Source organism: Canis lupus, chromosome 37 (genome assembly GCF_003254725.2).
Source record: "Canis lupus dingo isolate Sandy chromosome 37, ASM325472v2, whole genome shotgun sequence".
Lineage (NCBI taxonomy): Eukaryota > Metazoa > Chordata > Mammalia > Carnivora > Canidae > Canis > Canis lupus.
In genome coordinates this window covers 1,119,081-1,139,495 of record NC_064279.1, presented here as the reverse complement: position 1 = coordinate 1,139,495, position 20,415 = coordinate 1,119,081, and the positions used below count along the sequence as shown (strand labels likewise).

The 20,415-nt window shown below is 43.1% G+C and overlaps 1 protein-coding gene across 1 annotated transcript in view; it reads right to left on the bottom strand.

Moving 5' to 3' along the window:
* The window catches only part of C37H2orf88 (chromosome 37 C2orf88 homolog), a 106,527-nt gene that overhangs the window by 51,483 nt on the left and 34,629 nt on the right, over positions 1–20,415 (bottom strand). The window contains exons 5-6 of the transcript XR_004812477.2: positions 16,916–17,114; positions 12,985–13,096 (exon numbers count right to left, since the gene is read on the bottom strand). The gene's annotated coding sequence lies outside the window, so the exon portion shown is untranslated. The remainder of the gene's footprint in view (positions 1–12,984; positions 13,097–16,915; positions 17,115–20,415) is intronic.

Below are 20,415 nucleotides of genomic sequence, written 5' to 3'. Positions count from 1 at the left end.
ATAGTTGTTGGATTTTGTATACAAAATGGATACAAATATCCATTTGTATATTTATTTTTACATTTATATGCCTTCCCACCTTTAGACTTTACCTTTCTAGTATAAACCTTACTTTTTTTTTCCCCCAGTGGAAAAGTTTTATTTCATAGTTTACTTTACAAATTTAAGTCATTTAACACGGGTACAACAGAAACGTTTGAACGTGAACCCTACACCACCCCCAAAAAGCACATGAAAACACACAAGGATAGGGAAATCCAAAAGTAAGTTGCCTAAACGTACAATTTTCGAACTAAGCCTATCATTAAGGTCCGCGGCTTCAGTAGGAAAGCATGGTCCGGGGTAGTGACGCTGCAGGTGCACCTGGAGGGCGCTCTGGTCCCTGTTGGGCTTCAGCGCCTCGGACAGGAGGCTGCGCAGCCGCGGGACACTATCAACCAAGCGGTTCACCTTTGGAAAAGTAAGGAGTCTTTCCAGGGGCACAAAGAATCCCTTTCCCACACAGCAAGGCTTGGGGGAGCTCTCAATTTGGGCCCTTTGAGCGTCGGTGACGATGAATCCGTACCGTGGGACGCAACTGTCTTCTGGACCAATCTACTGTTCACCTTTTTCTTCGGATCCACGATAAACCTCAGGCTCATGGAGCGGGAGGCTCTTAGCACCTCTGCGCTCAGGACTAACAGGAGGTTTTTCTTCTCCTGTAAACTGGGATATGCTGTTGTAAAAACGGTTTCATAAACATGTTCATAAAATCATGAAATGCATGATTCAGTTGCCTTTGCTTCGTTTTTCTGGAAGACCCCTATCTGGGTACAGTACCCAACATGCTCAGCTCCTGCTGGTGGAGACCCCAGGGTTTTTATTTATTTTTCATTTTTTATTTTTTTGAGGGAACAGGCACGTTTAATCTCAAATGGCAGCTCAGGCAATTGGCAGGGACTGTGAGGGCCCCAAATGGAGGCAGACTCTTAAGGCTGATTACATGCATGTGACATGGCCCTGGGGAGGGGGTACTGTTCTGTTGTTACTGTTGTTGTTATTTATAACCTGTTGGATTTAATTACCTTTCTGTGTAGTATTTTTGCAGCTATGTTTACATATGAAATTGGCCCATAATTTCCTTTTCTTCTCTTATTCTTTCCAAATTTGGTATGAAGACTGTGCTAGCATTATAAAATTAATTGTGTGGCTTTCCCACTAATTAGAGAGTATGGATTTCTTGTGGATCTTATCGGTAAAACAGTCTAGACTTACCCAATCTTAAATGGTTTTTTAAAATAATTGATTAGATTTCCTTAGTCCCTAATGGGCTATTTAAGGTTTTTTTCATCTTGGGACATCTCAAAATTTTCTCTTTCTTCAATACTTGTTTTCATTTCATCAAATTTTCATAGTTACTAACTTGTAGTAGTTTATGGTATGCTGAATTTCATTAATTTTTTAAAAATTTGTTATTCTTTTGGCTATTTTCACTTCTACTGTCCAGTATATTTAATTACATCTTTTTTTTCCTTTTTTCCTTTAATAAGCCTTTTCATTCAGTTCTAAATATTTTGAAATTTTCCTCATGATGTTTTCCTTAATTTGTACAGAGACAACCCCCAATAGAAAGGGTAAGAGTCTCACAAAAGACACTCCACATATATACACATGCATATGTATGGTGTATATGTATGTAGATATGTGCATGTCAATATAGCAACATGCATGGAAGTGTACATATACATATATCTGTATGTGTATATACATATGTTTATCCAAACGGTATTATGTTTTATGCAATAGATTTTATTTATAATTTATTTATCCATATATTGATTTTATTGTCTATTCTTTATTCTCTTTTTTTTTTTTCTATTTTCTAAACTTTCTTCTCTTTGTTCTTCAGTTTGGATATTTTCTTGTAATCTGTTTTCTGGTTCATTAATTCTCTCTTGAGCTGTGTCTAATCTGCCTTGAAAACAATCGATTGCATTAATTTCAGTTATCGTACTTTTCAGTTGTGGAATTTCTTTCCAGCTCTTTTGTATAGTCTTTAGTTCCTTGTCAAAATTCTAAATCTTACTTATAGTTCCTTGCAAATATTAAGGGTTATTTTAAGTACTCATATGTGATAATATCTGTATCTTTGTATATCTCTATTATCTATTATTTCTCTTACTATTTTGGGATGTTTCCTAGAATGCCTCAGGTTTCTTTAGCTTGATATTGGAATTGAATATTAAAAATTGTAGAAATATTTTGAGGACCAGGATGATGCTATGATGCTATTTTTCCTCCAAAAAAGATTTACTCTTGTCTAGGTGTCTAGGTGCTTTAGTGACTCCATATTATTTAAGTTTATATATTTAAAAAAAAAAAATATATATATATATGCCACATTTTCTTTATCCACTCATCAGTCGATGACATTTGGGCCCTTTACATAATTTGGCTATTGTTGATAGTGCTGCTATAAACATGGGGGTGCATGTGCTCCTTCAAGTCATCATTTTTGTTTCCTTTGGATAAATACCTAATAGTACAATTTTAGCTATTACCTTTTAAAGTATTGGTTTCTTTCTTTCTGAGACTCCAATTATGTTAACCCTTCTTATTCTATCCTTTAAACATATTACCTTCTTTCATATATTTTATTTTATTATCTCCCAATGCTGCATTCTAGATATTTTCTCTCTACTTATCTTTCGGTATACTAATTCTTTCTTTAGCTCTATATAATCTACTGCTTAACCTATCCACAGAGTTCTTAATTTGGGACATTGTATTTTTCAGTTCTAGAGGTTTTATTTGCTTCCCTTTAAATGTGATCTGTCAGTCTTTATAGGTTCTTCTTCCCTACAAACTTTTTCCTCCAAATTGGTCTTTATTTATTTAAACAGTTGTTTTATAGTCTTTGGCTGATCATTCTGGTGTCTAAAGACTTGCAGATCTGTTTCTTTTGTCTTTTGCTTTTCCCAATTCTCATTTGTAGTGTTTTGTTTATTAACTTGGTTATTTTTGGCTGCTTTGTGGCCATTGTCCTTTGAAAAATATTGTAAGACTATTCTGAGATCTTGGGTAAAGTTAACTTTTTCCAGAGAAGTTTCAAATTGGTTTCTGCCAGATAGCTAGAGACATTACTTTAATTTTATTCCCACATCAAGGCCACTTTAATCCATGCTCAAGACTTAAGGTCTCTGAGTCTATCTCAATAATGCAAATCTATATTGTTAATACCTCATAAATGCGGGTTCATTCCTAGTTAACCCGTAGCCTCAGAATGTGACCTTTTGGGAACCTAGCTTATCATGGGAAGTGTCTAGTATTAGATTCCACATCTTGTCTGACCCTGGGCTTTTTTTTTTTTTTTCTCATCTCTTACTCAAATGAAGTTAGTGAAATAGAAGTTCAAATTTACTGGGATTGGTAAACACTTTTCAGGTGAAAAGAGGACTCTATATTGGCTTACCTCTTTAGATTCCTCTGTCTCCTTCAGGCTTTACTTGGTAACCCCTCACAATATTGTTTGCTCTTCATTAATTAAAAAAAATCTTTTAAATTATTTATACAACATATCTAGTTGCTTTCATCAGGACTCATTCAAATAACCAAATTTACTATAACAAATAAAAAAAGGAAAAAGAGGGAATATAAGGAGAAAGTTCCCCCAAGAAGCTGTTTTTCAGTGCTTTTTTTTTTTAAGGTTTTATTTATTTATTCATGAGAGATGCACACAGAGAGGCAGAGACACAGGCAGAGGGAGAAGCAGGCTCCATGCAGGAAGCCAGATACAGGACTCAAACCCAAGAATCCGGGATCACGCCCTGAGCCAAAGGCAGGCACTCAACCGCTGAGCCACTCAGGCGTCCCTTGTTTTTCAGTTCTAGTTTTATTTCATTAAAGTCAAAGGATATAGATTGTGTGTCAAGTCTTTGGGGGAGCAGTATATTAATATTTTTGTATGCACCCCTTGAAGTTTAAATAACATAGTACTACATTTCTTTAACCTAATGAGTTGAACCGCTGTACAAGGATTATCATTACAATTGTTGCTGCCATCTTTTGGCTTTTCTTTTAACTCCAGCCTTTGTTGAAGCCACCACCTGTGTGCAGGTATAACCTGACAACACATTGTCTCAGCTGCACTGCAGATCTCTAGCTTTCTATTCCAAGGATTCTTTACTACCACTGCCTGGGACACCTGCAAGAACCTCTCACCATTGAGACATATGGGTGAACCAAGAAGTGTGGACAAATTAACAACCATGGGCAACCCATGATCAATGACACATGGGAGCTGAAGGATAAATATCCCTCTCCTCTATCCTTTGAGTAGATAATTCTAAGGTGGATTCTCCACAGCTCCTCTGAAGACCCTAATGGACTGAGCCCAGTTGCCTGCCATTCTGATCGACTTGATGATGTAGTCTTAAATTGATTCCACTAAGTTGGCTTTCCCTCCTACTCAGTGTCACTCTTGCCAGTCCTCTGTTCTTTGGGATGCTTTCCAGAGTAACTACCTAAATACAGAAACCTTGAGGGAAGCTAGGGGAAAGACAACATGCTTTCTTCCTGGGTTTTGTTTCTTTTTCTCCTTTCCTTTCATTTAGTGAATAATCAAATCTGCTTCTGCTACTTTGAAAGTTACTCATTCTACTTTTATTCTTCTAGCAGTTACTTCTAAATCACTAAACTAAGGGAACTATCTAAAGTTTATCAATATCTCAGTCTTTTTCCCAAACATATCATTTTAACTGGTTCTTAACACACTTTGACATACATCTGTATACCCCAAGCTACTATTTGTATTTAGAATTTTGTTTCAGATTCATATTGCCCAAATGGGTTTATCTGTAGTAATTGCTCATTTAAACAATCACAGTACACAACTCTGTGCTCTTTCACACACATATCACTGCCTGCTCCTGACTTGATTCATTTTTCTTCCTGGAGTTTGACCTATAATAGTTATTTCAAAGAGAATATATGGTGAACTTTCTGTAATATTTATTTCTCCTCACATTTAAACTATGGCTTAACTGGAAATAAGATTCTAGGTTTAAATGTATTTTCCTTCTGAACTTTGAAGATATAGCTCCAGTGCCTTCTAACCAGCATTGCTGTTGAAAAGAATCCCTCTCTGATTCCTGATTTTGGAGGTGATGGTTTTATCTCCTTTTTTTAATTTTTAATTTTTCTCTTTTTGGCTCTGGAAGACTTTAGAATTTTCTCTGTCTTTGAAATTGTTAAATTTTGTTGTAATTTGAGTTTGTTATCCTTGTTTCAAAATGCTCACATTCCTCAGAGATCTAATTAATTTTCCCTTTAAACTCATCTTTAATTTTTTGGCACAATGAATTGCCTTGGTTAGTGACATTTACCTTGAACAAAAGTCTGATGGCTTTGTTTGGCTTATGTTTCTCATAGGGTGTTTATTTGTGTGTGATTGCACACACATGCATGTGTCCATAAGACAGAGAGAGGGAAGGGAAAAAATGAGCGGAGAGGGGATGAGAAGACAGGGGAGGACAGAAGAAATGCATGTATACCTGAACCCAGGTTTCATTATTCCCACTTTCCCTTTCAGCGGTCCACTCCTCCCTTGGGGTATTTTCAGTCCTTCCACTGGAGACACTGTTCATGTCTCAGAGCAAATGGCTTTCTTTTTTATTTCCTTTCCTGGTCAGGGAGTGAGAAATATAGGATATGCATAGTAGGCATTACCTCCCCTGACTTTCTACTCCAGCTAGAGCTGGTCTGTATTCCTATTTCATGAGGTTGCACCCAGCTAATACTCTTGCTTTCTGTCTCCATGAGCTCGATGTAATGGGCAATGTCCTGGGTCTGTGAGGTTCATGCTCATGCAGCATGTGTGTGCATGTGTGTGCATGTGTTAATGTACAGCAAATGTCTTATGCAGATTTCTAATTTTTATACAAACGTGCAAGCCTTTAATGTTGGTCAAATTCCCAACATTAAAAAGAAGAGGTATCTTCTAGCTCTGGCCCCAGTTTGGCTGACTGACTGATTGCCACTCCCAGTTTTAGGTTCCTGGGAGAGTGAGAGGGGAAGAGGAACCTGCCATCAGCACCGTCTGCCTCAGTCCATATCTCAGTAGTGGCCCTCTGGCCCTCCCCTCTGCCCTCTCCACCTCTTCCCTCCATGGTAGTTCTACACTACCTCTTGATTCCTCAGGTGCACTCACAAGGTTGGTTTCCATTGTTGAGCATGGCTCTCGGTTTCATAAATTCCCTTCTCCTTCTTCTGGCCTCTTCTGGTCCTTTTTGGCCCAGGGTTGGAGGTGAAGTGGGAGCCATCAGCCTGGACTTAGTTTCCCATCTGGCAGAACTAGCTTTCCTTTATCGTTAAACTCTTAAACGTTAAACTCACGTGGCTATTAAACTCTGTATGGGTGTCCATAGGTGGATTGATTTTTTTTCCCCCAAGATGACTGACCTAGTCTACTATAAACTAATTCCAAAACTAGTTTATAATGGAAATAATGTGTCAAGCTGGGGAGAGGCAATATAGCCTAGTGGGATGTGGGATCAGATGACTAGGCCTCAAATCCCAGTTCTCAGGTACATTAACGGTATAACTGAATAACTTACTAAAGCTCTATATAATTCTGTGTTTCGGTTTCCTGATCTCTGAGATGCAAGTGGCTAATGCAGATCTGTTCTCCCGTTGTTTTTCTTTACCTTGGTAAGCTCTGTTGTGGACCTGGCATTTTGTGTAGGTGGCAGTCAAGTGGCATGGAATATGGAACTGAAATATAGTAGCCCTTTTAAAGAAAAACATACAAAATTAGATGCAGGGCCTCAGAAGATGACCATGTAAGTGAGGAGGACTCCTGAGAGTCACTAGATTTACTGCAAATTTCCTCTGCTACAATGGGAATAGTACAGAAACCACTTTCGTGTTATTCTATAGTGTAACTGGGACATATTTTTACTTAATATAGTCCCTGGCAGATAGTTAGCATGCAATCAGGGTTAGCTTTTATTGTTCTTGGAGGCAAAAACAGGGTCCTGTGTTGAAATAAGTGTGAAAATGCTACACAGTCTTTCACTCTTAGAGATTGGTAATACATGTTAACAGACTATAACTGTAATACAGTAATTGAGACGTGCAGGTAACCTGAGGCTTCTTCACTTTGTAGCTGATCTGGTCTTCTCTCATGCTCATCATCTGCTGCTTAGAAAAATAAAACTCCAAACTAGTTTAAAATTCCATCCAAAAATATAAATAAAATAAAACAAAATTCCATCCAATATTTTAAACATAGTTGACCCTTGAACAATACAAGTTTGGACTGCACAGGTTCATCTGTGTTTAGACACAGATTTTTGTTTTTTAACAGTACAGTGTTGTAAGTCTATTTTCTGTTCCTTATGATTTTCTGAATATTTTCAGAAAATATTCAGCTATTTTCTCTAGCTTACTTTATCGTAAGAATAGAGTATCTAATACATATAACATACAAAATATATGTTAATTGGCTATGTTATTGGTAAGGCTCCTGGTCGACAGTGGGCTATTAAGCTGTGGGAGAGTCTAAAGTTACACATGGAAGGATCTGGTGCCTCTAAATCCATGTCATTCAAGGGTCAACTGTAGTTCTTTTAGAAAAGACTTGAGTTCTCTTGGATAAAATACCCAGTCTTTTATCTATCCTCTTCCCTCCTCCAAGAAGGTCAGATGTCTGAAATAAGATATTTATTATTGTTATATTGAGAGGTATGTGGCTTATAAGACCTTAAGGAATGGGGCCAAGGTAGGCTCCCGGCATTCCCAACGCTCTACCTTCACTGCCTCCTTTGCATGCTGGGCGACCCATCGGCCTGGTGGCTGAAGGAGGCAAGGAGGCTGATTTCGTTTTAGGCTTAGGCAAAGACCCTTGTGGGACTCACTGATGGACTCACTTTCAGTGAGTTCAATGGAAACCAACCTTGTGAGTGCGCCTGAGGAATCAAGAGGTAGTGTAGACCTACCATGGAGGGAAGATGGTGGAGAGGGCAGAGGGGAGGGCCAGAGGGCCACTACTGAGATATGGACTGAGGCAGAGGGTGCCGATGGCATATTCCCCTTCCCCTCTCTCCCATGGGGACCTAAAGCTGGGAGTGGCAATCATAGTCAGCCAAACTGGGGCCAGAGCTAGAAGATACCTCTTCTTTATAATGTTGGACTCCCTTTCGCGTCACTCTCAGCTCCCGGTAGTGCCAGGGACCAGTGCTTCTCAAACTGTAACAGGAAGAAGGATCACCAGGACAGCTTGTTAAAACATAAATTCCTGGACCTCACCCCCAGAGATTCTGATGAAGTAGGTTTTAGAGAAAGCCTGAGAATTTAAGTTTCTAAAAAGCTCCTGAGTGGTAATGGTGCTGACAGGGCCCATCAAGAGAGCACACTTTGAGCCAGCAAGCCTCCCCTTTGAAATCCGTGACTGCAGCAGAGCTCCGCCTGAGAAGTCTACCCTGGAGCCACCTTCTGGTCGCCTGCATGGCCCCCATTTGAAAAGATTCTCGGCCAAGAGATTTAACCTCTTAGCCTCCCTGTCTGATCATGTATGTCAACATATTGCAGCGGCTCCATGTCCGAGTGGAGGAAGGTGGGGGAACAGCCTGAGAGAGTAGGGCATGTGCTGCTCCTTTACCTTTGGTGTCTCCCTGACATACTGAACACTCCTCCTCGTCACCAGCCAAAGCCCAGGGAACAGAGTGGTTCTCGTGTCCGCTTTTCCTACTGTCTACCTCTCTCTCCCCCGCATCTCTTTCCCATTAATGACCAGGACCGATCAAAGAGAAGGCTGCTCATTCATTTCTCTTAGACCACAATCCTCTCCTCAAAAATCCTTCAGCAGTTTCCCATCTCAGAATAAAAGCCCAAATCCTGATGCAGGCCTGTAAGATCCAACATGGCCTGGCTTCTTGGTTCCTCTCTGCTCCCACAGCTCTAGCTCTTCCCCTGTCCACTCCACCACTGACCCTGGCCTCCTTAATGCCGCTTAAACCTCAGAGACACTACCCTAGGGTCTTTGCCACACCTATTAACAATATCTTTGGAACCAGTTAGGGAAACATAGACTTGGGAGTAGCTAAATATTCTTCAAGATATAATTAGAGACCGTCACTTTGTTAAACTGAAAAGTAAAAGACGTATCATGAAGCAGAATGCAAGTACTTATAAGAGTAAAGGCACTCATCAAAGCAATTTGAAATTGTTAAGACCTCAACCACGAGGAGATGCCATCTTACTGCCAAATGGCTGAAATCCAAAACACAAGAAACACGAGTGCTAGTGAGGATGCAGAGAGAAAGGAACACTTGCGCACTGTTGGTGGGAATGCAAACTGGTGCAAAACAGTATGGAGGTTCCTCAAAAAGTTAAGAAAAGAAATACCACGTGCTCCAGTAATTCCACTTCTGGGTATTTACCCAAAGAATACTAAAACCCTCATTTAAAAAGCTATATATGCACCCCTACGTTTATTGCAGCATTATTTGCAATAGCCAAGATATGGAAATTACCTGGGTGTGTACTGATAGATGGATGAATAAAGAAGATGTAAAATATATAAACAACAGAATATTATTCAGCCATAAAAAAGAACAAACTCTTGTCATTTGCAAAAACATGGGTGGACCCGGAGGGTATTATGCTAAGTGAAATAAATCAGTCAGAAAAAGCCAAATACTATATGATTCCACTTGTATGTAGGATCTAAAAAACAAAACAAATGATCAAATAAACAAACAGATACTTAGATACTTAAACTAACTGGTGGTTGCCAGACAGGAGGGGCGTATGGAGGGGATGGGTGAAATGGATGAAGGAGATTAAGAGGTTAAAAAATATTAAGACGCGTATCTTAGAGTTAGAAAAAATTAGCGTTGAAACTTAGTTGGGTCCCTTACTTGCTATGTAACGCTGGGAAAATGAATTAACCTTTCTAGTCCTTCATGTACTTAAAATGAGTGTAGGCAGCTCTTACTTTGGGCAGTTCCAACAGGTACACATATCAATCAGCATGGTTGAGTTAAATAACACCAGTTTCCCGACAACACAGTTCAAATCTCAGTTACCACACACAATAACGGTGAGTCATTGCATAAAACGCAAACTTTGTTTCTAGCATTCCACTTTCAAATCGCTGTAATCATAGATGCACCTCCCGGTCAGTAACCAAGCACTTCACTATTTTCAAAGGCTGCCCTTGGTTGGCACTGGGCACCTGTCCTCCAGTTCCCGCACAGACTGCAAAGCCTGTAGTCATGTTGCTTCCTTGGTGGTAACATGTGACATTTTACAAAAATTGCTCACCAAAAGAAGAAATTGGCCAAAAAAGATGAACTGCAGCAAAGAAACGAAAAGTGGTGATGCTGGAAATGAAACTGAAACCGAACCTAAATGGAGTGATCCTGGGACTGTTGTCATTGCTGCCATGGGGGAGACCGTAGACCGGCAACCAGAGGCGCTTAGTGAAGGCCGCCTTGGCAACAAAGGAGGAAGACAGAGAGAGCAAAAAGTCCCAGAGGAAGTGATGCTGGCAAGAACCTTCCCAGTAAAGGAAGACATTTCATGACATTGACAAAGAACAAAATATGATAAGCCGATCCAAACTGAGAAAGGAGTAGCCCCATTTGCCAAAGGATAGCAAAGATGCTGGCTCTCAAGATACCAGAAGGAAGGAGGCTGGCGCTGCTCAGACCTCTCGCGGCTTACAACTTGGTCTCAGTAAGAAACCAAACGCCTTCGTTCTGTACATTTCCAATGTTTTACATCACAGCGTGCTAATTTACTAATTCTATGAATGTTTAGATTTCCCTGTGTATGTAGAATCCAACATAGGAGAATCTTTAAAGTTTTGACGGAACGTTTTTAAAGTCATGGACCATCGTCACTTTTCCCATTGATCATCAGTCTCCGTACAGCTTCCGCCTACGCAGCCATTTATGTGACCCTGTGTTACCGACCACACAAAGGGAACACTGCCTGGGGAATAAAAGAAATTACCTTATAGGGTTTGGGGACAGATCACATGAAACAGTGCTTGGCAAGCACTGAGTATGTGGCCTGGGCTGCATTAGGTTCTAAATGAATGTTGTCTATCTTACGGGATTATGCTTTATCTTGTAGGAATTTTGAGGAGTTATGGTCATGTATGGCACATTCTTAAATTATACTTGTGTGCCTTCGTTTGGTTGGAAATATTTTTAAAAGTATATTCCAAACCAAATACCCAGGACATTTCCTCCAGAAGCATTGTGATAGCTGTTCTCCCCTCCAAAACATCCACAAGACTTATGAGTCGTCCATGGAACGGCCGCACAGCATTGATGAGCACTTCCATTAGAAAAAGATTCAAAAAGGATTTGATTACAAGTGAGACGTTATTGTTTCATTTCCTTGTTTCATTTTTGTCTATCCCTGGGTTTTCCCTTTAAAAATAAAAGGTTCCTTTAAAAGATGCCTTTACAGATTAAAGAATGAATATTCCCTGAATTTCATTTGGGGGTTACTCATGGAAGTGCCTACAAAGATTACAGAAAGGGGGACTTTTCAAAGGAATCAGGCTGTCGGGGTCTTACGTGGAGGTCTTAGGACCCAAGAGGAGCCCCGGGAACAAAGAGTAAATTGTTATGTACCTGTTGTGTAACCATTGGTCGGATATTAAAAACAGGGCCTGAAAACCCCCAAGGAATGGTTTTTGTGGGTGACATGCTCGGGGGGCCTTGTGGGGAAGGGAAGCTCTTATGAGGCTGCCGGCCCAGTGAGCATTTTTGAAGGGGTAACTTGTGGGGTTTCTTGGGTGGGGGAGCAGTTTGTGGGTTTTGATGCTTTTGAAAAGCCCTCCAAATGTCACAGCATCCGGGGGGCCCTGAAATGGTGGGTAAGTGAGCTTGGTGGCTTGGTGGCCTCTTGCTGAGGCCGAGGCGGTCCCTGTTCCGCCCTTACAATGCTTGAGAGCCTGTGGGCAGATGTTGCAGGGGGGCTGCTGGGTGTCTTTGCTCCCTAGTGGCTGTGCTCCCCTGGACCGGGGGTGACCACGGCCACCGCCACCGAGGGCAGCTGTGCCCCCTCCGGGGCCCAAGTGGGGCCGGGGGCCGGGGCAGCCCCTGGCCGTGGGACCTGCACCGTCCAGGGCCCAAAGCTCCTGCTCACCCCTTGGGAGTCCCTAGAGACCAGGTGGCCTTGCCCGGGCCACAGCCGCGCTGCCCACGGGGCCGGACTCGTCCTTTCTGTCGACCGGGCTAGTTAGCGCCGTCCCAGCGGGGCTGCTGGCGCTTGGCCTTGTGGCTGCAGGGAGTCAGCTCGCACGACCCCTCCTCCCGGGAAATTTTTCACGTGACGTGATTCTCAGTGTCATGCCCCTTATTCTTCGACTCAACGATAATGCTCAGGTTTTTACAGTTTGACGTAGCTTTTGTTTGTTCTAAATGCTCCTTAGCGACTGCCTTGGCTACGGTGCCATATCACACTAACGTGAGAGGACGCCGGCAGGGCGCTCAGGCTCCAGGCCCAGCGGTGGACGCTTCTCTCACACGGGGAGGTGGCCAAGGATGTCTCGGGATAAGAACTTGAGGCTTTTAATTATCATGTATCTTAATCTCATTTTTAAATACTGGTGTCTTATCTTAACTTTCCTCATCGTTCTTCAATCCTATTTAAACATATACTTAAAAATTAACGTATTGTTGGGGATCCCTGGGTGGCTCAGTAGTGGAGAGTCTGCCTTCGGCCCAGGGCGTGACCCCGGGGTCCCGGGATCGAGTCCCGCGTCGGGCTCCTGCATGGAGCCTGCTTCTCCCTCTGCCTGTGTCTCTGCCTCTCTCTGTGTCTCTCATGAATAAATAAATAAATAAATAAATAAATAAATAAAATCTTTTTAAAAAATTAATGTATTGTTTTTTGATTTCATTGTCAAATCATCCTCGTTCGCTGGCAGTCTAATTTTTAGTTAGCTTACATTACCTTTCTTTTCACATAGCAAAGCTTTACCTGTGATTTTTTTTCAGTGTCTGCTCCTCCCGAACCCCTTTTCTCTGGCAGAGCCTGGCATTCGGGTGTGAAGTCTGGCTTTTCTGTGGTAATAAAATCCATCTTGCGCTTCCTGAAGGTCATCAAAATATACCATTAGGCCTCGGATTCTTTCTCCACCCCAGGTCTTCTACATTTAATACAAGTGCATTTTCAGAGAATGTCTTAATTCTTTCAAGTGTGGACGCTGCGAGGTGTAGGGACGCACGAGTGTGGCATTGCCGGGTGCACACGGCCCACGGCCCACGGCCCACGGCCCACGGCGGGGTCCCGGCCCAGGCTGACCGCGGGGAGCCGCCTGTCAGTGACATGACGGCCTCTACGGAAAGCAGAGGATTTTTCTTCCCGGTCTCCAGGGCCGCCCTAATGAAGCGGTTCTGGATCTTCCCCTGCTCTCTAGGACAACTTTCTACAAAGTACAAATTTGGAGCGGATTTAAATGCAGTGAACTGAGAAAGCAGCCGCTGCGATCCCTGCAGCAAGCCACGCGGGTTAGCGGACCACCCGGGGGGCCTCTCCTCCTGCCACGCCTGGGGGACGCGCCTGGGGAATCCGTGACACAGCTCACGCCGCTTGACGTGGGACTCCAAAGGCAATTTCTACTACAGTGACAGTTTGTGGGGCAAAATGCTTTTCTGTAAGTTACGGAGCAGAATGCCAAGGGAAACAAGATCAATCCCTCCTTCCCCGTACACTTGATTATATTTTGGAAGGAGAAGGTAAATTAATGAAACAGCATAGCGGGTCTCGGAGTTGCAGATTCTGGACAAATTACTTCTGTAAAGCTATGAAAGACACATGAGATATTTTTGAAGACCCTCAAAATCTTCTCGAAAACAATAATATCATTAATGATTCAGATCTATTAATTACTCTAGAAGTAATGTATTAAAAATGGGGGTACATTGTATACTGGAAAGTATCACTATCTAGTTAGAATTTTACTCACAGAAAATCATGTTGTATAAATATACATAAAAATACTATAGTAAACTGCAAGCATCTTTGCAGTTCCTGTAAAGAAAAAAAGGCTTAATACTTGAATAATTCCTCAATTCCCATATATGAGAGAAACCCATGAGGTTTATTTTTCCAATCTCAAAGTGTTATTTTATCTGGCATTCTAACTACATCTAAAACAAATGTAAGGAATACTGTTTTATCTTACGTCCCCTAATGAAAAACAGATCTTTATATGATTAATATTATTTAGAGTCCATAATAAAAGCTCCTGAATGTGTACTTGCATAAGGGGCACAACAGGGGAAGTTACAGGACCAGGACTTTAGGTGAAGGAAGACAAAGCAAACGAAAGAGGTCCCACAAATTCACGGATTTGGAGAGCACAGGAGGAGTAGGAAAAAGGGGAAAGGGGATGGTTTTAACTTAAGTGTTAGAAATAAAGGACCTCAAAAGAGCTGTCCTGCGCTCTCTCGCGCTCTCTCTCTCTCTCTCTATTTATATATAAGCTTTATAGACAGTTCAGATGAACCAGGTTTAGAGGCAGGAATGAATATTTAGAGAGGAGCAGAGGGAAGCAGGGAGCCAAGCCGGCTGGTGCCGGGAAGAGGGAAGAGGGTGCGGGGTGACTGGAGCCAAGGGCTTGTTAGGCAGCGAGGGGGTAAGAGTGGATCTTCCCAATTTCAGACTAAAAAATGGGAGGGAGGGAGGGAGGGAGGGAGGGAGGGAGGGAGGGAGGGAGGGAGGAGGGACTGGCGAGCAGAGCGAGCAGAGCGGCAGGTGGGTGGTCGGGGGCTGGAGAGAGACTAAAGGCACCGGGGCCTGGAGCTCCTGACGGTTGGGCCTTCGTCGGGCCACCCAGGCTTCGTGGGAGCCCGAGGCCACAGCGGCCCCTCTCCCGGCAGCCTCCCTGCCACCGGGGCCCCCAAAGGGGGACGTAGGCCATCGACCGTGACTTCGAGACAAGCTAAGCCTTTCCAGGTCCGGGAAGCTTTATTTTGTTCTGCCTTCACACTGGGGACACGCTTAATACTTAGGAAGACCTTGGACCATCGGGGCCCGTGTTGGAGGGAAGCGCTACGGGGCCGCCTCGGACTCTGTTCTCAGCCTGACCCAGAGCAAGCCCCGGGAAGAGGCCAGGGAGGGGGGGTCCTGAGCCAGCTTCCCGCCCGGCCAGCCCACCCCCCACATGCATCCCGTGGCCCCACGTCACCAGTCAGAGCAGCAAACGCTGGACGCGACGCGGAAACCCGGGTAATGAATCTGTGGCCGGGAGACCTTGGCCAAGCTCAACACTTGCAGGTTTGAGAGGGGGTGGCCACCCTTAGGGCCGCTGAAGGTAGCTCTTACGCTTCTACAAAATAAAAATTCATGTGGAAAAAGAAAACACCATAAAGTTTATTCCCCCCTCCGGGTCTGCAAGAGGTGGTTCGGAGGGGGGCAGATCTTTTCCCAGCCCATCCTCCCGGGCACACTTCCCCCAGCTGCCCTATAGTGGTGTTTGGGGTGACACCGAGTAGGTAGGTCAGGAACGAGGTCTGCTCGCATTTCGGTTTGTACTGTTCAAGGTGCAGTACGTGCACCAGTAGGATCAGCATCACGTGGGGACTTGTTCAAAGTGTAGATGCTTGGTCCCCGTCCTACAGCTGCTGATTAGAGCTGCGCGGTCAAAGACCCCCCCAGCAGGGCCCTGGGATGTTGCATTTTGTTGTAATACTTCCTGGGGCTCATAGGGAAAATTCACACCTTGAAGTTAAAATTTCTTCAGAAGAAAATGGACAGCTCTGGTCTAAGAACTCCTGGGATGGGCAACGGGGACTTAGGAAGACATTTTAGCTTGTGGATTAGCTTTAGCTAATTTTAGCTCATTTAGCTTTAGATTATTTTCTCTTCCCCCGGTCTGGTGATTTCAAAGACTAGAGAGTGGAGGGAAAGGTCTGTTCTTCTTAGGACAGAGTGGCCAACTGGAGAAGAGGGCGTCTCCCAGAAGCTGGGTTATGTTGGAGCAACATCCCAGCGGAGGGTCTGCTGGAGTTCTGGAAATGAGACCCTGTGCCTCATGCAGAGGGATCTCGTGATACCAGCATTAGCAGGCGTGGTGGCATAGAGGCCCAATGACAAAGGAGCCTGTGCGACAGCTCTTGGGACACTCTCAGAGCAAACCTGCGGAAACAGAGCTCTAAGGCAGGCTGGGTGCTGCAAGCACTGCAGGTGAATGTCATACCTACAGGCCTGGGATACCCAGACCTGCCTTCATACCTGCTGGCCTGTCTAGTTTTCACAACTTTCCTCACCCCTACTCTGCTGACCTACAACTCTAACGGACTGCCTGGTTTTCCTATACCTCACACTATCCTACCTTCTCCCTCGGCCCTGGCATTATAATATATAGAAATCAATGGGATTTGAAAGGCAGGAAATACAATTTCACAGTTAAGGGTATTGCAAAAACACATCTTATTAATACTGATTCTTCCTCTATTTCCCCTACAATATGATAAACCAGCACTTATGAAACCATCAAAAACTGAAGAAAATAGAAATCCCACGTAAAAGTTCTGAAAGGGAGAGCTGGGCCTTACCCTTCTCTGGTATGAATTTGGGAAAGTGAGGCAAATCTCAGTTAGCGGTCCAGTCAACTGATTTGGCCATCTTGACTTTTCTTTGAGGGTTATAATTCTATGACTCTCATGGAGCAGAGACTGTGTCACCAGGAGGGTTCAGTGGCAAATATATTGGATTATTAGTAAAGACAGCTGGCTTTGTTAACTTGGGCAAGTTACTTAACTTCTCCAGGCCCCCACTTCTTCATCCATAAAATGAAGGAATTGGACTCTGAGCTTAAATAATATTTAGTAGTCTTTAAAGTCTATCCCAGACATAAATATTGCTGATGTTGTAAAATTCAATTTTGTCTGTTCTCCTGCATTACCTCACATTCTAGTCGAGTTTCCTTGCACAGAATGCTGATAAACATTACTGGATGCCTCTTAGACCATGTTTCCAAAGCTGTGTCTTGGCATTGCTTTCTTGAGACACTCCTGCCTGACTTTGTATGACTCCAGTCTTTCAGCAACGCAATTCTGGAACAAGCAGTACTCAGCTGGTGAAGGATGAGGCTGGACATCATCCTGAAACCAAATAGACTCATCTAAATAGCCAACCTCTATTGGCAAACCGGCCCAATTCCATAGTTCTCAAACTAAAATAAAAATTCATTTCACCTCCTTTTCCAGCTTCAAGTCCTGGGACCACGTTCATGCTGATGAATAAGGCGAAACCAGAAAACAACAACTTTAATGAAAAACTTGCTTTACGTAATGGCTTATTTTCTGCCAGATTTTATGTCATATACTTTAAAGTATCTTTTTTTTTGTTATCTTAGCAACCCCGCGAAGTAAGTATTCTCATTCCCATTTTACAGGTGAAGATATGGTCTCAGAGAAATTTGATGACTTGTCAAAGATCACAAGACTAGCAAATGATAGAATCAGTTAGAAGCCAGGTCAGTCGGATGCTCTATTCCACCACATCACTCTGCTTCCCAGATTTTAGATATTGACTAACAAACATGTGATATTAGAATGCAGAAGCATAATAGCAGAGACATTCGAATAAAAAGAACGCTCTTCCATATAAATATGGCCCTTCTCTTCAGTACACCTAGATGCGGCCCACACAGTTGCCAAAGATTACTTAGCAGTCTCTAATTTCAACCCTTCCCTCTCCAGCTTATGTTTCTTGCTGGCAGAATGATAGGATCTAGGAATAGAATCTCCTCAGTTGGGTGAATTTAAGCTGTTCCTCAGTGATGGTCACCACTTAACATCACCACAACAAAAACACATACCCCGGGGAGTTGCTAGACAATTGTTTACCCTAAATTCTAAGTGAAAAAAAAAAAAGATGTTTTAGCGAACCCACTAGTCCCTGGTTGTTGTGGCGGTGGTGGTGGTTGAGTCAAAGAACATAGTCACATAAAAAACATTTTGTTGAACCAGTTGCATTTCTTGGATATTTAGGATGATGATCCTGATTGTATAAGGACCCTTGGTTGGGCTATAAATACGATTTGCTCAGACACGAATTAACCTAGATCCAAGAGATAAAGACTGTATGGCTGCCAAATTCAGAATCATCTCGGGGGTATAGAAAACAGGTATTAGAGAGGCCAGAAGACTTTAAAGATACCAGTGTCCAGGGGCTGGACAAAAATTAAGAACAGAGAAGTCAGCAGAGGTAGGGGAAGGCAAACAGAGACCAGACAATCAGAATGAGGATTAGGATGGATATTTCCAGATAATGGCAGAGATGGTAGGAAATGTAGGAAGGAGCTTTTTCTAGGGCAGGAACTATAGGAACTCAGTAAGACTGAAGATATTTTGTAAGGCTGAGAACATATATTGAAATATCATCACTGGCAAGGTCCCGTGACAAAATCTTCAGGTAGCCTTGGATCTCAGTGCCATTTGGGCTGCTCGGAACAGATACCATAAAGGCACGTAGTGCCAGTTAGGCGTGAGCATAATACAAGTGCTACTGTGATGTACCGATGGTTTTAATTATTATAATGTCTCATATCACATACCTCGCAAACAAGAAACACAGTGTATACCTGCTTCTTTTGCCATCGTCTAAAAAGTTTATAAGTTGGATGCTGTTATTGTCACATAACATGAGCATTACCATTGTGTTCCATTGTTCCTGCTTATACTGCTTGCGTCAGTTGTCACTCATTCCAGTCCTCATTCATTCATTCACCGAGCACTTATTTCCAGCACTTTGTGCCAGGAAATCCGTAAGTTGCTGGAAGAAGACAGAGGAGCAAGGGAAAGGCCCCATTGTCAAAGAATTCTATTCGGTGGAATAAAAAGAGTCTCAAACCCCAAACCCAAGTACAGTGTGATGATGGGAAGGCAGAGGCAGGTTTGCAGTCAGCCGGAACTTTACGGAATTATTGCTAGGAAGCCCTGAAGGCCCAGCTGAGATCAGAGACCATGACTTTGTAATGGTCTCAACTCATTCTACTCCTAGAGAAAAATCCCAAAACATATCAATCCAGGTAAAGCAGCAAGGAATTTCATCGGATTTGCTAGAGACCTAGAGATTTGCCAGGTTGTAGCACAGGAGAAAAGAAGGGGGTTGAGAGATTCAGGGTATTTTTTCAGAAAGAGCTCAATCTAAACCATCTAGTGAAGAAGGAAAACTAAAATGACTGGGGAGAATTTGTAGGTTAGAAGAAGGATCGAGGAAACCAGAGCTCTCAATGAGATTTTAAGGGCAGGAAAAGAGGGGGATGGTGAATTAGGCATTTTGGTTCAGTAAATCGATCAGCCAATGGTTAGGGTGTGCACATAACTCGTTGCTCAAAGCCGTGAAGGGGGTCTTATTAATAAGACTCTAGGCAGCAGGTGTGTGCTGGGCTGAGCCGAGGAGGCGGGGCTGCCCTGCGGACAATCCCCGGGCCTGGCGCTGTTAGGCAATGGGAATCTGGAGGGAAACAGGCAGGCGTGGGGCCTGTCTTCGTGGAGTCCACTTCCTACAGGAATGACAAATGTTGAACAAAAAACTCTCTCTGCGCCCAGTGCTGCTAAACAGGGAGGCGAGAGAGCCACAGGGTTATTAGAGAGGAAATGACGTCCCCCTCCCGGCCGGCAAAGTGACCCCCTGGAGAGGACGTGCCAACCGGCACCGCAAAGGGGAGCAGGTGTGAGGGGAGACTGGGTGTGTGAATTATATAAATTCTAATATATATTTTTTCAAATTCTTAGGGGTTTTTTTTTTTTCTCATTGCTTTCTTCCTTTATGGTTTACATTCCCTCCTTCATCCCTTTGAACATTTTGAACATGCTTTGTAAACATTCCACTCAGGTTTTTCAACTCTTTCAAGCCGGGCCTCCTGCTTCCTCCGTCTGCTGATCCTCATGCATAGTACTTGACGTGCAATGGGTTAGAAATTTGGAGAAGAATTTAGTCATTAGAAGAGAGTTCTCTGCAGGGAAGCGGTTTAATTAATTAATTAATTTATTTATTTTTATTAATTTTTTTTTTTTTTTTTAGGGAAGTGGTTTAAAGTGCTTTTGTCTCAACTTGAGCAAAAGAATCGGACGCCTTTTTAGGTTGGTTTCTCAGGTCAGCCTCCTCCACTCAGGCCGCGTGATTCAGACGCCACGTCCGGGCACGGCACAGGCCTGGGGGTTTGAGTTCTTGCAGGTGGCGGCTCCTCCGTGACCCTGGGATACTCTCAACCTTGTTGATTATTTGGGCTGATGGGCAGGGTTCCCTTAGGCTTCATTTCAAAGTCAGTACAACCTTTTGTGACCCCAGGGTTATCTAAATAGCTCAAACTTTCCTCTTAGGAGGTCCCAGAACCTGGAACCTTCTTCCAGGGCAGTTGTTAGAACCATTTCCAGCTCGTAAGGCGTATGTCTG